Source organism: Bufo gargarizans, chromosome 2, assembly GCF_014858855.1.
Source record: "Bufo gargarizans isolate SCDJY-AF-19 chromosome 2, ASM1485885v1, whole genome shotgun sequence".
NCBI lineage: Eukaryota > Metazoa > Chordata > Amphibia > Anura > Bufonidae > Bufo > Bufo gargarizans.
Genome location: NC_058081.1, coordinates 509,172,494 through 509,193,935, shown reverse-complemented (window position 1 = coordinate 509,193,935; position 21,442 = coordinate 509,172,494). Strand labels below are relative to the sequence as shown.

Sequence of the window (21,442 nt, the reverse complement as noted above, 5' to 3'; positions counted from 1 at the left end):
GAGGAGTCAGGGAGAGGATTAGGGATGCTGTAGGAGGTGACCTGCTCCCTTTGGGCCAGGCTGATCCCCCTTTTCCCTTTGACACCGCATGGTGGGGGGTTTCACCCACTCCCTACCGTGACAGATTCTGCTCGTTCTGCAAGGGCACCTCCTTGTCTGCTGAAGCACTGAAAAGCTTTGGGTTCATCTGCTGGACTAAATTTTGGGAAGTTCATAATTAACTCGGTTCGGTACGAACTTATTCCCTCATTTCTAATGTACACTTTGGCTAAAGGGTCACAGAGGGAAAACTGTATAGCATATAATCCTAGCAGCTGCAAGCTCAGTGCATGTGGAGGAAAAGTTGTTGAGATAAATTGCACACACGCAACACATCATCCATAAGATCTAATAGGTTATCTGGGTATTGACTCAGAAGAAGTAAGCCCTAGTGGCAACTGTTTGACTTCAAAGTCACCTACAAATGGAACTGCCTTCTGTTAGACCTTTGGGGCCCAATATTGTGTTTCATTCTGGGCCCATGGAAAGATCCTTTGGTACTTTGGTGGGCCAGTCCAACCTTGTATATACATTTTTATCCACGTAGACCTTGTATTATATAGATAGTATTAATATGCCAGTCTTGATCGCTTTCTTGTTGAGAATTCTCACTGTCTATAATTATTCCAGCATCTGCTATACAGAAATTACTTATTTAAATGAATTCAGTAAAAAATATCTGTAGTCGCAGGCGAATAATTCTGAAATGGAAACATATTTGATGTCAAGATTCTATCTGGCTGCAAGGCTGATTCTGAAAGAAACAAAAATAACTTATGATTTAGTAAAGATTATGCCTAATTTAAACATTAAAAATATAATAGAAAAAAATGATACATTGTGCGGCTTGTTGCTTTATTCTGTCTTATGTAAGCTGGCTTGTTAGTGTTGAGGCAGACATTTATATTAATTGCAAATGAATAAAAATACAACTTACCATGAAACAATATTTTAATTTGATCAGTTCCTGCTGCTTTATAACATCATACCTATAGATTACACTGCATTTTCAATGTGACAGGTTAATCTTAAAGGAGCTATGCAATAAATTGATGTAATAAATAAAAACCAAACATGTGGTACATGACAATACCTTTCTAGCAATGACAGAACCATCCCTGTAATGCACATGGGTCCAGATATCTGTACATTCACTGCTCCAATTGCCTTGCTAGATTATGTTCAGGCTGACAACTCAGGGGTGTGTCCTTTTTGCTGCAGCTCTCTCCCTGTAACTGCCACAGCTTCTACAGCCTCTTTCACATGGGCGAGATTTCCGCGCGGGTGCAATGGGTGAGGTGAACACATTGCATCAGCACTGAATCTGGACCCATTAATTTCTATGGGGCTGTGCACATGAGCAGTGTTCACTTGTACGATCGGGTTGGGGACCCGATCTTTATTATTTTCCCTTATAACATGGTTATAAGGGAAAATAATAGCATTCTAAATACAGAATGCTAAGCAAAATGTGGATTGAGGGATTAAAAATAAAAACAAATTAACTCACCTCTTCCTCTTGATCGCGTAGTTGCCGATCTCTTCTTACTTCTTTAATCATGAGCTGCCGGCTAAAGGACCTGTGGTTACATCACATCACATGGTCCAATCACATGGTCCATTACCGTGGTGATGGACCATGTGATTGTACCATGTGATAAGCTCAGTGATGTCACCACAGGTCTTTTGACAGGTCCTGAAAAAAGAACAGCAGACCGGCAGCTACGCGATCAATTGGAGGAGGTGAGTTAATTAGTTTTTTATAACCTTCAATTGACCTTCTTCTAAGCATTCTGTATTAAAGAATGCTATTATTTTCCCTTATAACCACGTTATAAGGGAAAATAATAAAATTTACAGAATACTGAACCCAAACCCGAACTTCTGTGAAGAAGTCCGGGTTCAGGTCTGGGTACCAAACATGCAGATTTTTCTCACACGCGTGCAAAATGCATTAAAACGCTTTGCACTCGCGGGGAAAATTCGTGCATGTTCCGGCAACGCACCCGCATCTTTTCCCGCAACTCCTGTGTGCAACCAGCCTAACAGAAGATATGGCTTGTGGCAGTTGAAGATGAAGTTAAACTGAGCGTGTTTGACCAGCTCAGTGAGACGGATAAAGAATAAGGAAAAGAACAAACAGGTGGCGGTATACATATACATTTTATTGAATACCTCACTGGCTATACTTAATTTTTTATTATATGCAATTACAAAACTATTCAGATCCAGGTGCTGGTTTAAAAAATTTAGAATATATTTTGTGATACGTATTTGTGGTGGCCACATTCTACTGCGCCGAATGAGCTGGCCTCCTCAAGACTGTTGGTAATACCATAGGAAAGGGAAAGGGGTAAACCCAACCTTACTTCTGGCCCCTAGTACCAGCCCACAGTAACAAATGACACTAACAACTCATTCTTCTTTAAACTTTTTTTATTGTTCGGTGGTAATTGGCCACAGCTATTCATTAAAGCGGCAAAACCATGGAACACCATAGCCAAACAGTGCGGTGTGCCAGCCGCTGGCCTCCCAGCGGACAGTTACGCCAATTTGTCTCCAACACCTCTCCGCTGTATTAACCTGCCGCCCGCTGTGACTTCAAAACTCGACCAGGGCAGGCCCCTAACAGAATAAAAGAGCCCAATCACAACATGCTAACCCATCAAACTGAAGAAACTCCATCAAATACAGAAACCATAAGGGAGGGAGGGAGAGCCACGGCGCTTCTGCTAAAGAGGAAGTGAAGAGGCGGAACTGAGATCTAAATCCCTGCTCGATTGCCCGCCTCTTCCCCTGGTCCACATTCCCATTAACCCCTTCTTCTCTCTACCACCCTTACCATGCCACAACCGGGGGGAGGGGCCAGAACGAACCCCATAACAATAGGATTGGGGGAGGGGGGACCACCAGTCCCTGTTCACCCTCCATAAACAGTCGGGTGCCCACCAGAAGGGTTGCTTATACAACCACATGGGTCACACACCCCAAAGGCTGGCTCTTGTAGGAATGGTCCAATAGAAGACAACCCTATTAAAATTTTCAGAGCCAATCACTTGTCCCTAGGATCTATTTATTATACCTATAACATGTTAGAATGTATTGATGATCTGTCCTGTATGTACAATAATAATGACAAATTAAAATAACGATTCAATTAAAATTGGATGTGTGCTGTATAGATGGAGGGTGGACGTTCAGAATTATTTCCTATCTAGCATTGTATTAGATTAGCAGATCTTCTGAGAAGAAACACAGGGGAACCTATCATAGACCAGCATTTTATGCCAGTCTATGATATCCTCATGTGCTGCCAGAGTTTGCACCTAATTTATGAGGAGAGGTGAGCCTCGGCAGTCCATGCGCCTAAACTGAATTCTATGCAGAAAACTGTCGTAAAAGATAATAAATATGTTGGGTGTTTTTGCTCTGCCATCTTCACTCTCCCTTTTAAGGAAAGCGGTGAGGCCTACGGAGAAAAGGCACTTGTGCAAAAAAAAATGTTTTCTAGGTTTGCAACTTTTTTACCCCAGAAAACTGCAGCGGGAGGAATAATAATTTGACATGATAAATTGCCTGATAATGTCTATGGTCATAGTAACACAGATACAATATGTGTGTATATGAAAGGATAAATCCAAATAATGTGACATGATAGCATGACATATAGCAGAGGTCATAATAACGCCTGTACAAGCATCATAAATGCTGTACAGGCAGTTTGACTTCCTAAAAAATGTCTAATGCATATGAATACGCACGATGATTTCACTGCCATTCATGAGCGCACTGAGCGCTGTGAACGGCACAGGCAGCGCAGCAATATTGCTGGTGCCTGAAAGCTCCAATATCAGAGCTCCGTACAGTACAGAGCTTTGTTATTAGGGAGGAGGCTGCTGATTTGCCAGTATCAGCAAGATCCTCTAATACCCCCCTTCTCCTGCGCTCTGAACACAGCAGCAGCAGCAGCTTGCTTTTCAGTTATTATGAAAACGTGGAGCGCACGCCACCCTGCGCCATTACCGGCTGTGGATGAAATACCAGGGACAGCATGGTGGGAACGGAGCATCTGCTGAGCAAAGACCATGTGCCCAGGTGATGTCACACCAGAAGTCCCAGCATGCCCTGCAGGCTTCTATCTACTGGGAGCTCAATGTGGAGGTTTATGAATGGGAAAAACTAATGGCCAAGAGGCTAAATGAAACCCTGTTTCTGACCCTTATGTTAAAACATAAATTTCATTTGATTGCTCTAATACCTAAACACCTAAAGGAAAAAAAGAATAAAAAAAAACAGTTTTTCTAGATGACCTTATGTCGATAGTAGTGTTAATAAAGTCTCAAGGGTCTATAGAAGCAGGTACCCTACTTTTATAGACCTTTAAGACTCTAACACTAACATCAACAAAAGGTCATCTAGAGAAACAGCAGGTTTTTAAAATTCTTTTTTTCCTTTAGCTGTTTAGGTTTCAGAGCAATCAAATGAAAGTTATGTTTTAACATAAGGGGTCATTTAGACGGCTGTATGCTGTCTGCAAAAATGCAGATCCATTTTTTTATTGCGGGCACTTCAGCATGTCCGCAAAAAAATGGATTGCATTTAGTTTTTTTGCTGACCCATAGACTTCAATCGGGCCATGTCCTGATTTTCACTGACAAGTATAGGACATGTTTCATTTGTTTTTGCTGAGCCGCAGAACGGAAGAAAAGGGCCCCATAGATGTGAATAGGGCAGCGTCTAATCCGCAAAAAAACATATCCGCATATTTTCAGACAGCACACTGTCGTCTGAGCGCTAAGGTCAGGGTTTTGTTTAGCCCCTTGGCTATTAGTTTTTCAATGTAAGTACCTTGGACCACTGAGAGGTCTATTTTCCCGTATGGTTTCTGTATGGAGCGCACTGTGCAGAGATCACAGAGGTCTATACGGTACACTATACTGTGCAACCGTCCAATATATTGCGTATAAGACTGTCCTATATCTGCCTCCTGTGCATTCCTCCCAGACCCCACCCAGTGCCACCAAGCCACCCACTGCTCCCTGCCATAATGACCAGACACCCCTGTTCAATTCTTATTGCATTGAGTTTTGAACAATCTACCGCTCCGATCCCTACGTGACAGATTTGGTGCTTCAAGAAAGGCAGGGATTCAGTCTTCTGAGAGATACATTTAAAATGGTCAAAATTAGCTACTTCTGCATGGAAGACATTATAGAGTAGACTGGTAATGGTTTCCCTGCATAAATCGCAACCCCTTAATGTTATGTAGCCTTACGTATTTTATATGTGAATTACCGCAAATTTCGTACTCCTCCTTGGCTAAAAATACTCCTCAAAAATAGTAAGAGGAGTATTTTTACTCTTCCGGAAAAAATTGAGTGCGACCTCCGACATATAGCCACCTGCAGCAGGACTCCGATTTCAGGCCATTAGTTCAGGTGACGTGACTTGGAAATACAGGATTAAATATTTCGAAAATTCCAGCAGAGTGAGAAGCCATAAAACCGGGATTTAGGATTTATCTGTCTACTTTAAAAGCATACACAAAAAGCACCGACATGTTTCAGCACTTACATAGTATATGAAAGCACAGTGCCCTGTGAGCGGTCAATCATAATATGTGCCCACTGAAGCCCTTTATCTTCCTCTGCTCTATCTCTGCTCATCTTGGAACTTTATATTCCGCCCATCATAAGCTATTTTAGACTTCTTCAAAGCTATCCACACAGAAAACGAGAAAGGCATAGAGAAAGTAGGGCATTTAGAACAGTGCAATGCAAATTACAGTTCTCAAAATAGTGAAGCGCAGCTCTGCTACTTAACCCCAATGAAAACCAACCACGCAGATTATTCCAAAGCAAATGGCTTTAGGCACCTATCCAAGGGTAGCATTTGTTAGCGAGAGGGATTACTACAAAAAAAAGTTTCATATGTCTTCAGATGCTTAGAATAGGCCATTCGTTTTTAAAAGCTGGGTAACCCCTTTAAGTTTGTAACTGGAGCTCCCTTGCAGAATGACGAAAACCTTTTGTGGTTGAACAAGAGTTATTTATTTTGCTGAACAGCGGTACAACAATTTTCTGATGGGAGAAGATAAGGATAGAGAATGTGTGTCCATCAGAGTTGGGTGATTGTTGGATTTTGCTGTGGTTCTCCGGGAGGCTACCCTCTGCCACAACCTTCTCCACCTAGATGCCACTAGCTAGGTTTCACCTGTCCCTTAGCAGGTCCTTGTGGCCACTAGGCTACTACCTTTCACACATTGCCTGACTACTTGTGGTTGCAAATGTGCACATGTTCATATCTTCAAGTCACACAATATTCTATATAACAGGAGTATCATCCCAGGTCACAGAGTGGCCAACACAGCTCCAATCCTTGTTAGAAAAAGGTACTGTCTCTTTAAAGACCACTCAACTCTACTGGTAAAAGCAGCAGTAACAACAATAGTAATATCAGAACTAATAACGGACTAACTTCAGTGGAACGCTTACATTTTGCATTCTATGCAGGAGAAGGAATTACGGTACAGAAATGTTAGCAACAGAAAATGGAGCTTCAGGTGATGTTTAGCAAGTGAAGTGAGAAACAAAACTTATGGAGCAAGGAGACAAACAATGTAGTGGCATTTATCAGTCCTTAAAATGCCCATTTATTTCAGTAATCCATACAATGAAGATGTGGGTGATGCTCCATGCTGGGGGTGAAAGCCGTTTTGCAGGAAAACACACCGCTTTGGGCCTACAAATCAGGCATGGTGCAAATGCATCTATTTGAACGAGCACTGAAGTCATCCCTGAGTGCACCAGGGCAATTACACCTTGTAACAAAATATCAAAGTTGTATACCCGCAAATCAAACTATCTCATGTCAAGTCTGTCTGCCGGATCCTAATGTATTCTGAAAAGAGCATTCCTAATTATTTCGAGCCATAACACTTTTAAGTTTGGTAAAACTTTATTCCATCAGGACGCTGGAACTGCTATGGGGATGCTTGTAGCACGTATGTAGCCTAGCAAATTTATATTTGGGGTTTTTTGAAAGTAAAGGTGTAATAGCACAAGCAATCGTCTCATTAAAATATCAGATTTTCTCGCAGATACGTGGATGACGTTTTTATTATCTGGGAAGGACCTGATAAAATTTTGTGATGTACCTTAATGAGGTGAACATGACTATGAGGATCACATCTGAATAGATAACTTTGATATTTTACTACAAAATGTAACTGCACTGTTGCGCTCAATGATTATGTCAGTGTACGTTCAAATAGACACAGAAGTGCCATGCCTGTTTGTAGTTTCGAAAAAGCATTTTTTCAAACAAAACTGATGTTGACTCTTATAGGCTTCCGTTTTGCATTCCATCAAAATAAAAGTCTATAGGTAGCATAATGGATCTGTGGCGTGCCAGAACCGCAGGGGCGACACGTGAGGTGCACGGTGGGCCGATGAGGGGAAGTAATAATACAGTTCATCGGTTTATTCACTGTTAGCAGAAAGCCTCCCGGGGCTGGCAGCACAGTGTTGAGGAAGACAGCACGAAACCTTCCGGGGCACACTCTGTGATAGGGGAGCACCAGCCTAGATGGAGGTTGAGGTACCCTTGATGACAACGGTGTTTAGGGTGCTTGTGGTGGCTGGGTCCCTTGGTGGTATTTGTCGTGACACCAGTACCGTTTATGGTGGTACAACCAGTTGTAGTAATATCGAAGAATGAAGTAGACAGTGGTAGGATACAACTCACAACTTTTACTGTAGCTGGTTTTAGTTGCAGCATAAACAGCCAGACAGAATACAGTTAGAGTTGAGCGAACACCTGGATGTTCGGGTTCGAGAAGTTCGGCCGAACATCCCGGAAATGTTCGGGTTCGGGATCCGAACCCGATCCGAACTTCGTCCCGAACCCGAACCCCATTGAAGTCAATGGGACCCGAACTTTTCGGCACTAAAAAGGCTGTAAAACAGCCCAGGAAAGAGCTAGAGGGCTGCAAAAGGCAGCAACATGTAGGTAAATCCCCTGCAAACAAATGTGGATAGGGAAATGAATTAAAATAAAAATTAAATAAATAAAAATTAACCAAAATCAATTGGAGAGAGGTTCCATAGCAGAGAATCTGGCTTCCCGTCACCCACCACTGGAACAGTCCATTCTCAGATATTTAGGCCCCGGCACCCAGGCAGAGGAGAGAGGTCCCGTAACAGAGAATCTGTCTTCATGTCAGCAGAGAATTAGTCTGCATGTCATAGCAGAGAATGAGGCTTCACGTCAGCCACCACTGCAACAGTCCATTGGCATATATTTAGGCCCAGCACCCAGGCAGAGGAGGGAGGTCCCGTAACAGAGAATCTGTCTTCATGACAGCAGAGAATCAGTCTGCATGTCATAGCAGAGAATGAGGCTTCACGTCACCCACCACTGCAACAGTCCATTGGCATATATTTAGGCCTAGCACACAGGCAGAGCAGAGAGGTCCCGTAACAGACGATCTGGCTTCATGTCAGCAGAGAATCAGTCTGCATGTCATAGCAGAGAATGAGGCTTCACGTCAGCCACCACTGCAACAGTCCATTGGCATATATTTAGGCCCAGCACCCAGGCAGAGGAGGGAGGTCCCGTAACAGAGAATCTGGCTTCATGTCAGCAGAGAATCAGTCTTCATATCATAGCAGAGAATCAGGCTTCACGTCACCCACCACTGTAAGAGTCAATTTTCATAAATTTAGGCCCAGAACCCAGGCAGAGGAGAAAGGTCCCGTAACAGACAATCTGGCTTCATGTCAGCAGAGAATCAGTCTTCATATCATAGCAGAGAATCAGGCTTCACGTCACCCACCACTGCAACAGTCCATTGGCATATATTTAGGCCCAGCACCCAGGCAGAGGAGGGAGGTCCCGTAACAGAGAATCTGTCTTCATGTCAGCAGAGAATTAGTCTGCATGTCATAGCAGAGAATGAGGCTTCACGTCAGCCACCACTGCAACAGTCCATTGGCATATATTTAGGCCCAGCACACACACAGGCAGAGGAGAGAGGTCCCGTAACAGAGAATCTGGCTTCATGTCAGCAGAGAATCAGTCTGCATGTCATAGCAGAGAATCAGGCTTCACGTCAGCCACCACTGCAACAGTCCATTGGCATATATTTAGGCCCAGCACCCAGGCAGAGGAGGGAGGTCCCGTAACAGACGATCTGGCTTCATGTCAGCAGAGAATCAGTCTGCATGTCATAGCAGAGAATGAGGCTTCACGTCAGCCACCACTGCAACAGTCCATTGGCATATATTTAGGCCCAGCACCCAGGCAGAGGAGGGAGGTCCCGTAACAGAGAATCTGTCTTCATGTCAGCAGAGAATTAGTCTGCATGTCATAGCAGAGAATCAGGCTTCACGTCACCCACCACTGCAACAGTCCATTGGCATATATTCAGGCCCAGCACCCAGGCAGAGGAGGGAGGTCCCGTAACAGAGAATCTGTCTTCATGTCAGCAGAGAATTAGTCTGCATGTCATAGCAGAGAATCAGGCTTCACGTCAGCCACCACTGCAACAGTCCATTGGCATATATTTAGGCCCAGCACACACACAGGCAGAGGAGAGAGGTCCCGTAACAGAGAATCTGTCTTCATGTCAGCAGAGAATTAGTCTGCATGTCATAGCAGAGAATCAGGCTTCACGTCACCCACCACTGCAACAGTCCATTGGCATATATTCAGGCCCAGCACCCAGGCAGAGGAGGGAGGTCCCGTAACAGAGAATCTGGCTTCATGTCAGCAGAGAATCAGTCTTCATATCATAGCAGAGAATCAGGCTTCACGTCACCCACCACTGTAAGAGTCAATTTTCATAAATTTAGGCCCAGAACCCAGGCAGAGGAGAAAGGTCCCGTAACAGACAATCTGGCTTCATGTCAGCAGAGAATCAGTCTTCATATCATAGCAGAGAATCAGGCTTCACGTCACCCACCACTGCAACAGTCCATTGGCATATATTTAGGCCTAGCACACAGGCAGAGCAGAGAGGTCCCGTAACAGACAATCTGGCTTCATGACAGCAGAGAATCAGTCTGCATGTCATAGCAGAGAATCAGGCTTCACGTCAGCCACCACTGCAACAGTCCATTGGCATAAATTTAGGCCCAGCACCCAGGCAGAGGAGAGAGGTCCCGTAACAGACAATCTGGCTTCATGTCAGCAGAGAATTAGTCTGCATGTCATAGCAGAGAATCAGGCTTCATGTCAGCCACCACTGCAACAGTCCATTGGCATATATTTAGGCCTAGCACACAGGCAGAGGAGAGGTTCATTCAACTTTGGGTAGCATCGCAATATAATGGTAAAATGAAAATAAAAATAGGATTGAATGAGGAAGTGCCCTGGAGTCCAATAATATATGGTTATGGGGAGGTAGTTAATGTCTAATCTGGACAAGGGACGGACAGGTCCTGTGGGATCCATGCCTGGTTCATTTTTATGAACGTCAGCTTGTCCACATTGGCTGTAGACAGGCGGCTGCGTTTGTCTGTAATGACGCCCCCTGCCGTGCTGAATACACGTTCAGACAAAACGCTGGCTGCCGGGCAGGCCAGCACCTCCAAGGCATAAAAGGCTAGCTCTGGCCACGTGGACAATTTAGAGACCCAGAAGTTGAATGGGGCCGAACCATCAGTCAGTACGTGGAGGGGTGTGCACACGTACTGTTCCACCATGTTAGTGAAATGTTGCCTCCTGCTAACACGTTGCGTATCAGGTGGTGGTGCAGTTAGCTGTGGCGTGTTGACAAAAGTTTTCCACATCTCTGCCATGCTAACCCTGCCCTCAGAGGAGCTGGCCGTGACACAGCTGCCTTGGCGACCTCTTGCTCCTCCTCTGCCTTGGCCTTGGGCTTCCACTTGTTCCCCTGTGACATTTGGGAATGCTCTCAGTAGCGCGTCTACCAACGTGCGCTTGTACTCGCGCATCTTCCTATCACGCTCCAGTGCAGGAAGTAAGGTGGGCACATTGTCTTTGTAGCGTGGATCCAGCAGGGTGGCAACCCAGTAGTCCGCACAGGTTAAAATGTGGGCAACTCTGCTGTCGTTGCGCAGGCACTGCAGCATGTAGTCGCTCATGTGTGCCAGGCTGCCCAGGGGTAAGGACAAGCTGTCCTCTGTGGGAGGCTTATCGTCATCGTCCTGCCTTTCCCCCCAGCCACGCACCAGTGATGGACCCGAGCTGCGTTGGGTGCCACCCCGCTGTGACCATGCTTCATCCTCATCCTCCTCCACCTCCTCCTCATCCTCGTCCTCCTCGTCCTCCAGTAGTGGGCCCTGGCTGGCCACATTTGTACCTGGCCTCTGCTGTTGCCAAAAACCTCCCTCTGAGTCACTTCGAAGAGACTGGCCTGAAAGTGCTAAAAATGACCCCTCTTCCTCCTCCTCCTCCTCCTCCTGGGCCACCTCCTCTTCCATCATCGCCCTAAGTGTTTTCTCAAGGAGACATAGAAGTGGTATTGTAACGCTGATAACGGTGTCATCGCCACTGGCCATGTTGGTGGAGTACTCGAAACAGCGCAACAGGGCACACAGGTCTCGCATGGAGGCCCAGTCATTGGTGGTGAAGTGGTGCTGTTCTGTAGTGCGACTGACCCGTGCGTGCTGCAGCTGAAACTCCACTATGGCCTGCTGCTGCTCGCACAGTCTGTCCAGCATGTGCAAGGTGGAGTTCCACCTGGTGGGCACGTCGCATATGAGGCGGTGAGCGGGAAGGCCGAAGTTACGCTGTAGCGCAGACAGGCGAGCAGCAGCAGGATGTGAACGCCGGAAGCGCGAACAGACGGCCCGCACTTTATGCAGCAGCTCTGACATGTCGGGGTAGTTGTGAATGAACTTCTGCACCACCAAATTCAGCACATGCGCCAAGCAAGGGATGTGCGTCAAATTGGCTAGTCCCAGAGCTGCAACGAGATTTCGCCCATTATCACACACCACCAGGCCGGGCTTGAGGCTCACCGGCAGCAACCACTCGTCGGTCTGTTGTTCTATACCCCGCCACAACTCCTGTGCGGTGTGGGGCCTGTCCCCCAAACATATGAGTTTCAGAATGGCCTGCTGACGTTTACCCCGGGCTGTGCTGAAGTTGGTGGTGAAGGTGTGTGGCTGACTGGATGAGCAGGTGGAAGAAGAGGAGGAGGAAGCCGAGAAGGAGGAGGTGGCAACAGGAGGCAAAGAATGTTGCCCTGCGATCCTTGGCGGCGGAAGGACGTGCGCCAAACAGCTCTCCGCCTGGGGCCCAGCTGCCACTACATTTACCCAGTGTGCAGTTAGGGAGATATAGCGTCCCTGGCCGTGCTTACTGGTCCACGTATCTGTGGTTAGGTGGACCTTGCTACAGATGGCGTTGCGCAGTGCACACTTGATTTTATCGGATACTTGGTTGTGCAGGGAAGGCACGGCTCTCTTGGAGAAGTAGTGCCGGCTGGGAACAACATACTGTGGGACAGCAAGCGACATGAGCTGTTTGAAGCTGTCTGTGTCCACCAGCCTAAATGACAGCATTTCATAGGCCAGTAGTTTAGAAATGCTGGCATTCAGGGCCAGGGATCGAGGGTGGCTAGGTGGGAATTTACGCTTTCTATCAAATGTTTGTGAGATGGAGAGCTGAACGCTGGCGTGTGACATGGTTGAGACGCTTGGTGACGGAGGTGGTGGTGGTGGTGGTGATGGTACATCCCCTGTTTGCTGGGCGGCAGGTGCCAACGTTCCTCCAGAGGCGGAGGAAGAGGCTGAGGCGGCAGCAGCAGAATAGGCCGAGGCGGCAGCAGCAGAAGAGGTAGCAGGGGGAGCCTGAGTGACTTCCTTGGTTTTAAGGTGTTTACTCCACTGCAGTTCATGCTTTGCATGCAGGTGCCTGGTCATGCAGGTTGTGCTCAGGTTCAGAACGTTAATGCCTCGCTTCAGGCTCTGATGGCACAGCGTGCAAACCACTCGGGTCTTGTCGTCAGCACATTGTTTGAAGAAGTGCCATGCCAGGGAACTCCTTGAAGCTGCCTTTGGGGTGCTCGGTCCCAGATGGCGGCGGTCAGTAGCAGGCGGAGTCTCTTGGCGGCGGGTGTTCTGCTTTTGCCCACTGCTCCCTCTTTTGCTACGCTGTTGGCTCGGTCTCACCACTGCCTCTTCCTCCGAACTGTGAAAGTCAGTGGCACGACCTTCATTCCATGTGGGGTCTAGGACCTCATCGTCCCCTGCATCGTCTTCCACCCAGTCTTGATCCCTGACCTCCTGTTCAGTCTGCACACTGCAGAAAGACGCAGCAGTTGGCACCTGTGTTTCGTCATCATCAGAGACATGCTGAGGTGGTATTCCCATGTCCTCATCATCAGGAAACATAAGTGGTTGTGCGTCAGTGCATTCTATGTCTTTCACCGCTGGGGAAGGGCTAGGTGGATGCCCTTGGGAAACCCTGCCAGCGGAGTCTTCAAACAGCATAAGAGACTGCTGCATAACTTGAGGCTGAGACAGTTTCCCTGGTATGCATGGGGGTGATGTGACAGACTGATGGGGTTGGTTTTTAGGCGCCATCTGTGCGCTTTCTGCAGAAGACTGGGTGGGAGATAATGTGAACGTGCTGGATCCACTGTCGGCCACCCAATTGACTAATGCCTGTACCTGCTCAGGCCTTACCATCCTTAGAACGGCATTGGGCCCCACCATATATCGCTGTAAATTCTGGCGGCTACTGGGACCTGAGGTAGTTGGTACACTAGGACGTGTGGATGTGGCAGAACGGCCACGTCCTCTCCCAGCACCAGAGGGTCCACTAACACCACCACGACCATGTCCACGTCCGCGTCCCTTACTAGATGTTTTTCTCATTGTTATGGTTCACCACAACAACAAATATATTATTTGGCCCAATGTATTGTATTCAAATTCAGCGGGATATAAATTTGAGGCCTAGTATTTAGGCGCTGGGTGACCGGTATGGATTTAGTGACAGAATTAGACTTGGAAATGCACAGAAGCGTGTGTGTGAAGTTATTCTGAATAACCCTATGTGCACCTTGAATATTATATACCCTTTTAGGGATAGATTTCAAATAGCTCTGATATAGCAGAAACCACTAAATTATGAAATTGCTAAATTGGGAATTGTACTTCAACCCAGAACAAAAAAGGTGCTTTGACGGACACTAAATAACTTTCCCAGCTACAACAGGACAGCGGTAACGAGAGATTTAGCGGGATATAAATTTGAGGCCTAGTATTTAGGCGCTGGGTGACAGGTATGAGTTTAGTGACAGAATTAGACTTGGAAATACACAGTAGCGGGTGTGTGTGAAGTTATTCTGAATGTCCCTATGTGCACCTTCAATATGATCTACCCTTTTAGGGATAGATTTCAAATAGCTCTGATATAGCAGAAACCACTAAATTATGAAATTGCTAAATTGGGAATTGTATTTCAACCCAGAACAAAAAATGTGCTTTGACGGACACTAAATATCTTGCCCAGCAACAACAGTACAGCGGTAACGAGAGATTTAGCGGGATATAAATTTGAGGCCTAGTATTTAGGCGCTGGGTGACTGGTATGGGTTTAGTGACAGAATTAGACTTGGAAATACACAGTAGCGGGTGTGTGTGAAGTTATTCTGAATGACCCAATGTGCACCTTGAATATTATATACCCTTTTAGGGATAGATTTCAAATAGCTCTGATATAGCAGAAACCACTAAATTATGAAATTGCTAAATTGGGAATTGTACTTCAACCCAGAACAAAAAATGTGCTTTGACGGACACTAAATAACTTTCCCAGCTACAACAGGACAGCGGTAACGAGAGATTTAGCGGGATATAAATTTGAGGCCTAGTATTTAGGCGCTGGGTGACAGGTATGGGTTTAGTGACAGAATTAGACTTGGAAATACACAGTAGCGGGTGTGTGTGAAGTTATTCTGAATGACCCAATGTGCACCTTGAATATTATATACCCTTTTAGGGATAGATTTCAAATAGCTCTGATATAGCAGAAACCACTAAATTATGAAATTGCTAAATTGGGAATTGTACTTCAACCCAGAACAAAAAATGTGCTTTGACGGACACTAAATAACTTTCCCAGCTACAACAGGACAGCGGTAACGAGAGATTTAGCGGGATATAAATTTGAGGCCTAGTATTTAGGCGCTGGGTGACCGGTATGGATTTAGTGACAGAATTAGACTTGGAAATGCACAGAAGCGTGTGTGTGAAGTTATTCTGAATGACCCTATGTGCACCTTGAATATTATATACCCTTTTTGGGATAGATTTCAAATAGCTCTGATATAGCAGGAACCACTAAATTATGAAATTGCTAAATTGGGAATTGTACTTCAACCCAGAACAAAAAATGTGCTTTGACGGACACTAAATAACTTTCCCAGCTACAACAGGACAGCGGTAACGAGAGATTTAGCGGGATATAAATTTGAGGCCTAGTATTTAGGCGCTGGGTGACCGGTATGGATTTAGTGACAGAATTAGACTTGGAAATGCACAGAAGCGTGTGTGTGAAGTTATTCTGAATGACCCTATGTGCACCTTGAATATTATATACCCTTTTTGGGATAGATTTCAAATAGCTCTGATATAGCAGGAACCACTAAATTATGAAATTGCTAAATTGGGAATTGTACTTCAACCCAGAACAAAAAATGTGCTTTGACGGACACTAAATAACTTTCCCAGCTACAACAGGACAGCGGTAACGAGAGATTTAGCGGGATATAAATTTGAGGCCTAGTATTTAGGCGCTGGGTGACAGGTATGGGTTTAGTGACAGAATTAGACTTGGAAATACACAGTAGCGGGTGTGTGTGAAGTTATTCTGAATGACCCTATGTGCACCTTGAATATTATATACCCTTTTAGGGATAGATTTCAAATAGCTCTGATATAGCAGAAACCACTAAATTATGAAATTGCTAAATTGGGAATTGTACTTCAACCCAGAACAAAAAATGTGCTTTGACGGACACTAAATAACTTTCCCAGCTACAACAGGACAGCGGTAACGAGAGATTTAGCGGGATATAAATTTGAGGCCTAGTATTTAGGCGCTGGGTGACCGGTATGGATTTAGTGACAGAATTAGACTTGGAAATGCACAGAAGCGTGTGTGTGAAGTTATTCTGAATGACCCTATGTGCACCTTGAATATTATATACCCTTTTAGGGATAGATTTCAAATAGCTCTGATATAGCAGAAACCACTAAATTATGAAATTGCTAAATTGGGAATTGTATTTCAACCCAGAACAAGAAATGTGCTTTGACGGACACTAAATAACTTTCCCAGCCACAACAGGACAGCGGTAACGAGAGATTTAGCGGGATATAAATTTGAGGCCTAGTATTTAGGCGCTGGGTGACAGGTATGGGTTTAGTGCCAGAATTAGACTTGGAAATACACAGTAGCGGGTGTGTGTGAAGTTATTCTGAATGACCCAATGTGCACCTTGAATATTATATACCCTTTTAGGGATAGATTTCAAATAGCTCTGATATAGCAGAAACCACTAAATTATGAAATTGCTAAATTGGGAATTGTATTTCAACCCAGAACAAGAAATGTGCTTGAACGGACACTAAATAACTCGCCCAGCTACAGCACTAAGGACAGATTTAGCGGGATATAAATTTGAGGCCTAGTATTTAGGCGCTGGGTGACAGGTATGGGTTTAGTGCCAGAATTAGACTTGGAAATACACAGTAGCGGGTGTGTGTGAAGTTATTCTGAATGACCCAATGTGCACCTTGAATATTATATACCCTTTTAGGGATAGATTTCAAATAGCTCTGATATAGCAGAAACCACTAAATTATGAAATTGCTAAATTGGGAATTGTATTTCAACCCAGAACAAGAAATGTGCTTGAACGGACACTAAATAACTCGCCCAGCTACAGCAACAGGGACAGATTTAGCTGGATATAAATTTGAGGCCTAGTATTTAGGCGCTGCGTGACAGGTATGGGTTTAGTGACAGAATTAGACTTGGAAATACACAGTAGCGGGTGTGTGTGAAGTTATTCTGAATGACCCAATGTGCACCTTGAATATTATATACCCTTTTAGGGATAGATTTCAAATAGCTCTGATATAGCAGAAACCACTAAATTATGAAATTGCTAAATTGGGAATTGTATTTCAACCCAGAACAAGAAATGTGCTTGAACGGACACTAAATAACTCGCCCAGCTACAGCACTAGGGACAGATTTAGCTGGATATAAATTTGAGGCCTAGTATTTAGGCGCTGGGTGACCGGTATGGATTTAGTGACAGAATTAGACTGGGATATGGCCAAAAAATAAACAGACTATTGCTGGTTAAATGCACTTGGTGTGACAGCTTCACCCTGATGTAGGCTTTAGCCAAAAAACAACCACACCATTGAGGGTTAAATGCACTTGGTGACAGGCGCAGCTTGCCCCTGATTTAGTATATGGCCAAAAAATGAACAGACTATTGCTGGTTAAATGCACTTGGTGTGACAGCTTCACCCTGATGTAGGCTTTAGCCAAAAAACAACCACACCATTGAGGGTTAAATGCACTTGGTGACAGGCGCAGCTTGCCCCTGATTTAGTATATGGCCAAAAAATGAACAGACTATTGCTGGTTAAATGCACTTGGTGTGACAGCTTCACCCTGATGTAGGCTTTAGCCAAAAAACAACCACACCATTGAGGGTTAAATGCACTTGGTGACAGGCGCAGCTTGCCCCTGATTTAGTATATGGCCAAAAAATGAACAGACTATTGCTGGTTAAATGCACTTGGTGTGACAGCTTCACCCTGATGTAGGCTTTAGCCAAAAAACAACCACACCATTGAGGGTTAAATGCACTTGGTGACAGGCGCAGCTTGCCCCTGATTTTGTATATGGCCAAAAAATGAACAGACTATTGCTGGTTAAATGCACTTGGTGTGACAGCTTCACCCTGATGTAGGCTTTAGCCAAAAAACAACCACACCATTGAGGGTTAAATGCACTTGGTCGCAGCTTGTGCTGGCGCACCACAAGACACAAAATGGCCGCCGATCACCCCAGAAAAATGTGACTGACAAACGGTCTGTGCAGCCTAAAAACAGTGAGCAATTGAGGATCAGCAGCTCAATGATCCACAGCTGCAGATCGATCAGTTAATCAAGTCCTTTGGAGGAGTTAATCTGCCTAATCTCGCCCTACTGTCGCAGCCGCAACCTCTCCCTACGCTAATCAGAGCAGAGTGACGGGCGGCGCTATGTGACTCCAGCTTAAATAGAGGCTGGGTCACATGGTGCTCTGGCCAATCACAGCCATGCCAATAGTAGGCATGGCTGTGATGGCCTCTTGGGGCAAGTAGTATGACGCTTGTTGATTGGCTGCTTTGCAGCCTTTCAAAAAGCGCCAAGAAAGCGTCACAAAAGCGCGAAGAAAGCGACGAACACCGAACCCGAACCCGGACTTTTACGAAAATGTCCGGGTTCGGGTCCGTGTCACGGACACCCCAAAATTCGGTACGAACCCGAACTATACAGTTCGAGTTCGCTCATCCCTAAATACAGTCTCTTGGTATTTAGAGGAATTCTGTTGATCCACTGTTAATAGGTTTGGCTAGGTTCTGACTCAGGCTGTGGTTCAGTATAGGTCTTACTGGTAGGTGACTTTTTAAACCAGTGTAGTTTGGTGAGGTTGCCTGTGGATAAAGAATCCTTCACCTGGATTCCCAAAGGTCTTTGATGCCTGGGTAGTGGTTATTATCTTTTGGTTTTAAGTCCTTTCTTTACTCTGTCCCTTCTTGGACTAGACTTTTCTCCTGAGCAGACTTGTGCTTGATCTGCACACTGTCTAACTAAACAAAAGACTGACTACAGACTAGACCTGAGCTGGGCTAGATGTCCCAGAGTGGTGCTATCCCCATCTAGTGGTGGGATGTATAAAGCACACTTGACCAGCCTATGAACAGGGATAGAACAGGTGTTGTAATGCAAAATGACATGCCACACAGTAATGCAGTTTTACAGTAATTTTGCAGTTCCCACGTGTCCTGAGTGGGGCGCTGCAGATCCGTTATGCTCCCATAGACTTCTATTATGATGGAATGCAAAATGGAATGCCTCTAAGGGTCCATTCACACGTCCGCAACTGTTTTGCAGTCCGCAAAACACGGACACCGGCCATGTGTGTTCCCCATTTTGCGGACCGCACATGGCCAGCAGTATAATAGAAATGCCTTATCTTGTCCGTGGCTGCAGACAAGAACAGGACATGTTTTATTTTTTTGCATGGCCGCTAGTTTTTTTTGCAGCCCCTTTGAAAATGAATGTGGGAAACGGATGTGGACCCATTTTGCGGACGTGTGAATGGACCCTAAATGTGTCTATTTTGCAAGTAATTCATAAATCACCGTAACTCGAACTTCAGTGAAAAAGTTCGGGTTTGCTCATCCCTACTGGTGACTGCTGCTATAATGTTTCCATCTGCCTACTCCATATGAAAATCAGTTTTAATATCATAATGGGCTTGTTTTGGTGGCAGGCACATGCATTTCTGCAAGCTGCATGATGTTATTTACATGGGACTGAATGTTGAGGGGGTGATGTTTACATGGGAATGCATGTTGGAGGTGTCTGGGGAGGGGGTGATATTTACTTGAGACTGTATGTTGAAGGTGGCGGGGGAGGAGGTGATGTTATTTACATGGGACTGTATTTCGGAGGGGGCTGTAGAAAGAGAGGAATGTTATTTACATGGGACTGTATATTGGAGAGGGCTGGAGAGATGGTGTGATGTTATTTACATGGGACTGTATGGCAGAGTGAGGGAAATAGTGTTAATTACATGGGACTGTATGTTGGAGTGGTGAAGGGAGGGGAGTAATGTTATTTACATAGGACTGTATTTTGGAGGGGGCAGGAGAGATGGTTTAATGTTATTTACATGGGACTGTATGGTGGAGGCGGGAATATAACAACAGGGGGCACTGTAAATCTAGGGGAAATTATAGGCGTTCTTATTACTACTAAGGGCTCTATAGGAGGGACTTATAGATCCTCCTTATTTCTATATCCTCCTATGGGGGGGCCTTATTACTACTGAGGGGCCTGTAGAGAGCTTTATTACCACTGGAGAAACAATAGGGGGCCTTATTTGTACTGGGGTCTCTGTGAGGGTATTATTAATACTAGGGGGCCCTTCTACTAATGGGGGCACTCTTGGGGAGCATTATCACGGTTGGGGCACTGTAGGGGGCAGTAATACTATGGGGGCACAATTTTTTTTCAGGATAGTATCTGGGGGTATTGAAGGGCACAGAGAGCATCAGGATAACACTGTTGGGACATAGTCATTGGGACTTGGGACATAGTCATTGAAACCCTAGCAACGCCCCTGGTGGCAGCTCATGTGTGACACCTGCCGTTTGCTCAGGCCCTTTGAGGATGCCACGTTATTCGTCAATTGCCAGGACTACGAGATAAAACAACATCATTCCACTGCTTCATATCCTGGAGCAGATGATGGTACATCTGGATGGTCAGGGTACTGGAGACGTGGCACCTACATCTCATGGCCACATGAGCCCTGTGGGGGCTGAACTAGAGGAGGACATTGGACCACAAGCGATGTGTAGCAAAATGGGTGGTTTTTCTACACAGGTGACAGGAGAGGAGGAGCAGCCAGAGGAGCAAGAGGGAGATGAGGAAGACTAGGCAGATGACCCAGGCACACCGTGGCAGTATGCAGTGGAGATGGAGGCAGGGAGTCCCTCTAAGTCACTTGCGCTATTGGCACGCTGCATGCTCACTTGCTTGGGTAGTGACAGCCGAATTGTCACCATTGGGCAGAGGGATGACTTCTGGCTCTCCACCTTGTTGGACCCTCGCTACCGGTCCGAAAGGGGGCCTTTTTACACCCGCTGAGAGGGAGGACAAACTGTACTGCTATAGAGACATCCTATGTAGTCAGTTGGCAGCTGCTCATTTGCGCCATCGTCCATCCTCTCGCAGGTCTGACAGGGGGGGCCCTCTGCACTCTCGTTCCACTGCCATGGCTGCTGTGGCGAGGTGGGGAAAGGGGGGGTAGGGGCAGTACCAGCTACAGCAGCTTGAGTCTAGAGTCGATGATGAGCAGCTTTCTTAATCCGCCTAGTGAAGAAAGTACAGCAGCAGCTAGACCTGGAGAAGAACCTGAACCAGCAGGTGGTGGCATACTTGGACAGAACCCTGCCACCCCACATTGAAGATCCGCTGGACTACTGGGCAGCCAAACTAGATTTGTGGCCGCAACTGGTCGAGTTTTCCCTGGAAAAGCTGTCCTGTCCAGCCAGTAGTGTGGCATCAGAGTGGGCGTTTAGTGCGGCAGGGGCCATAATTACCCCAAGGAGAACTCGCCTGTC

General features: G+C 45.8%; 1 protein-coding gene across 1 annotated transcript in view; it reads left to right on the top strand.

Moving 5' to 3' along the window:
* The window catches only part of LOC122926097 (tetraspanin-11-like), a 217,628-nt gene that overhangs the window by 90,371 nt on the left and 105,815 nt on the right, over positions 1-21,442 (top strand). The window lies entirely within an intron of this gene.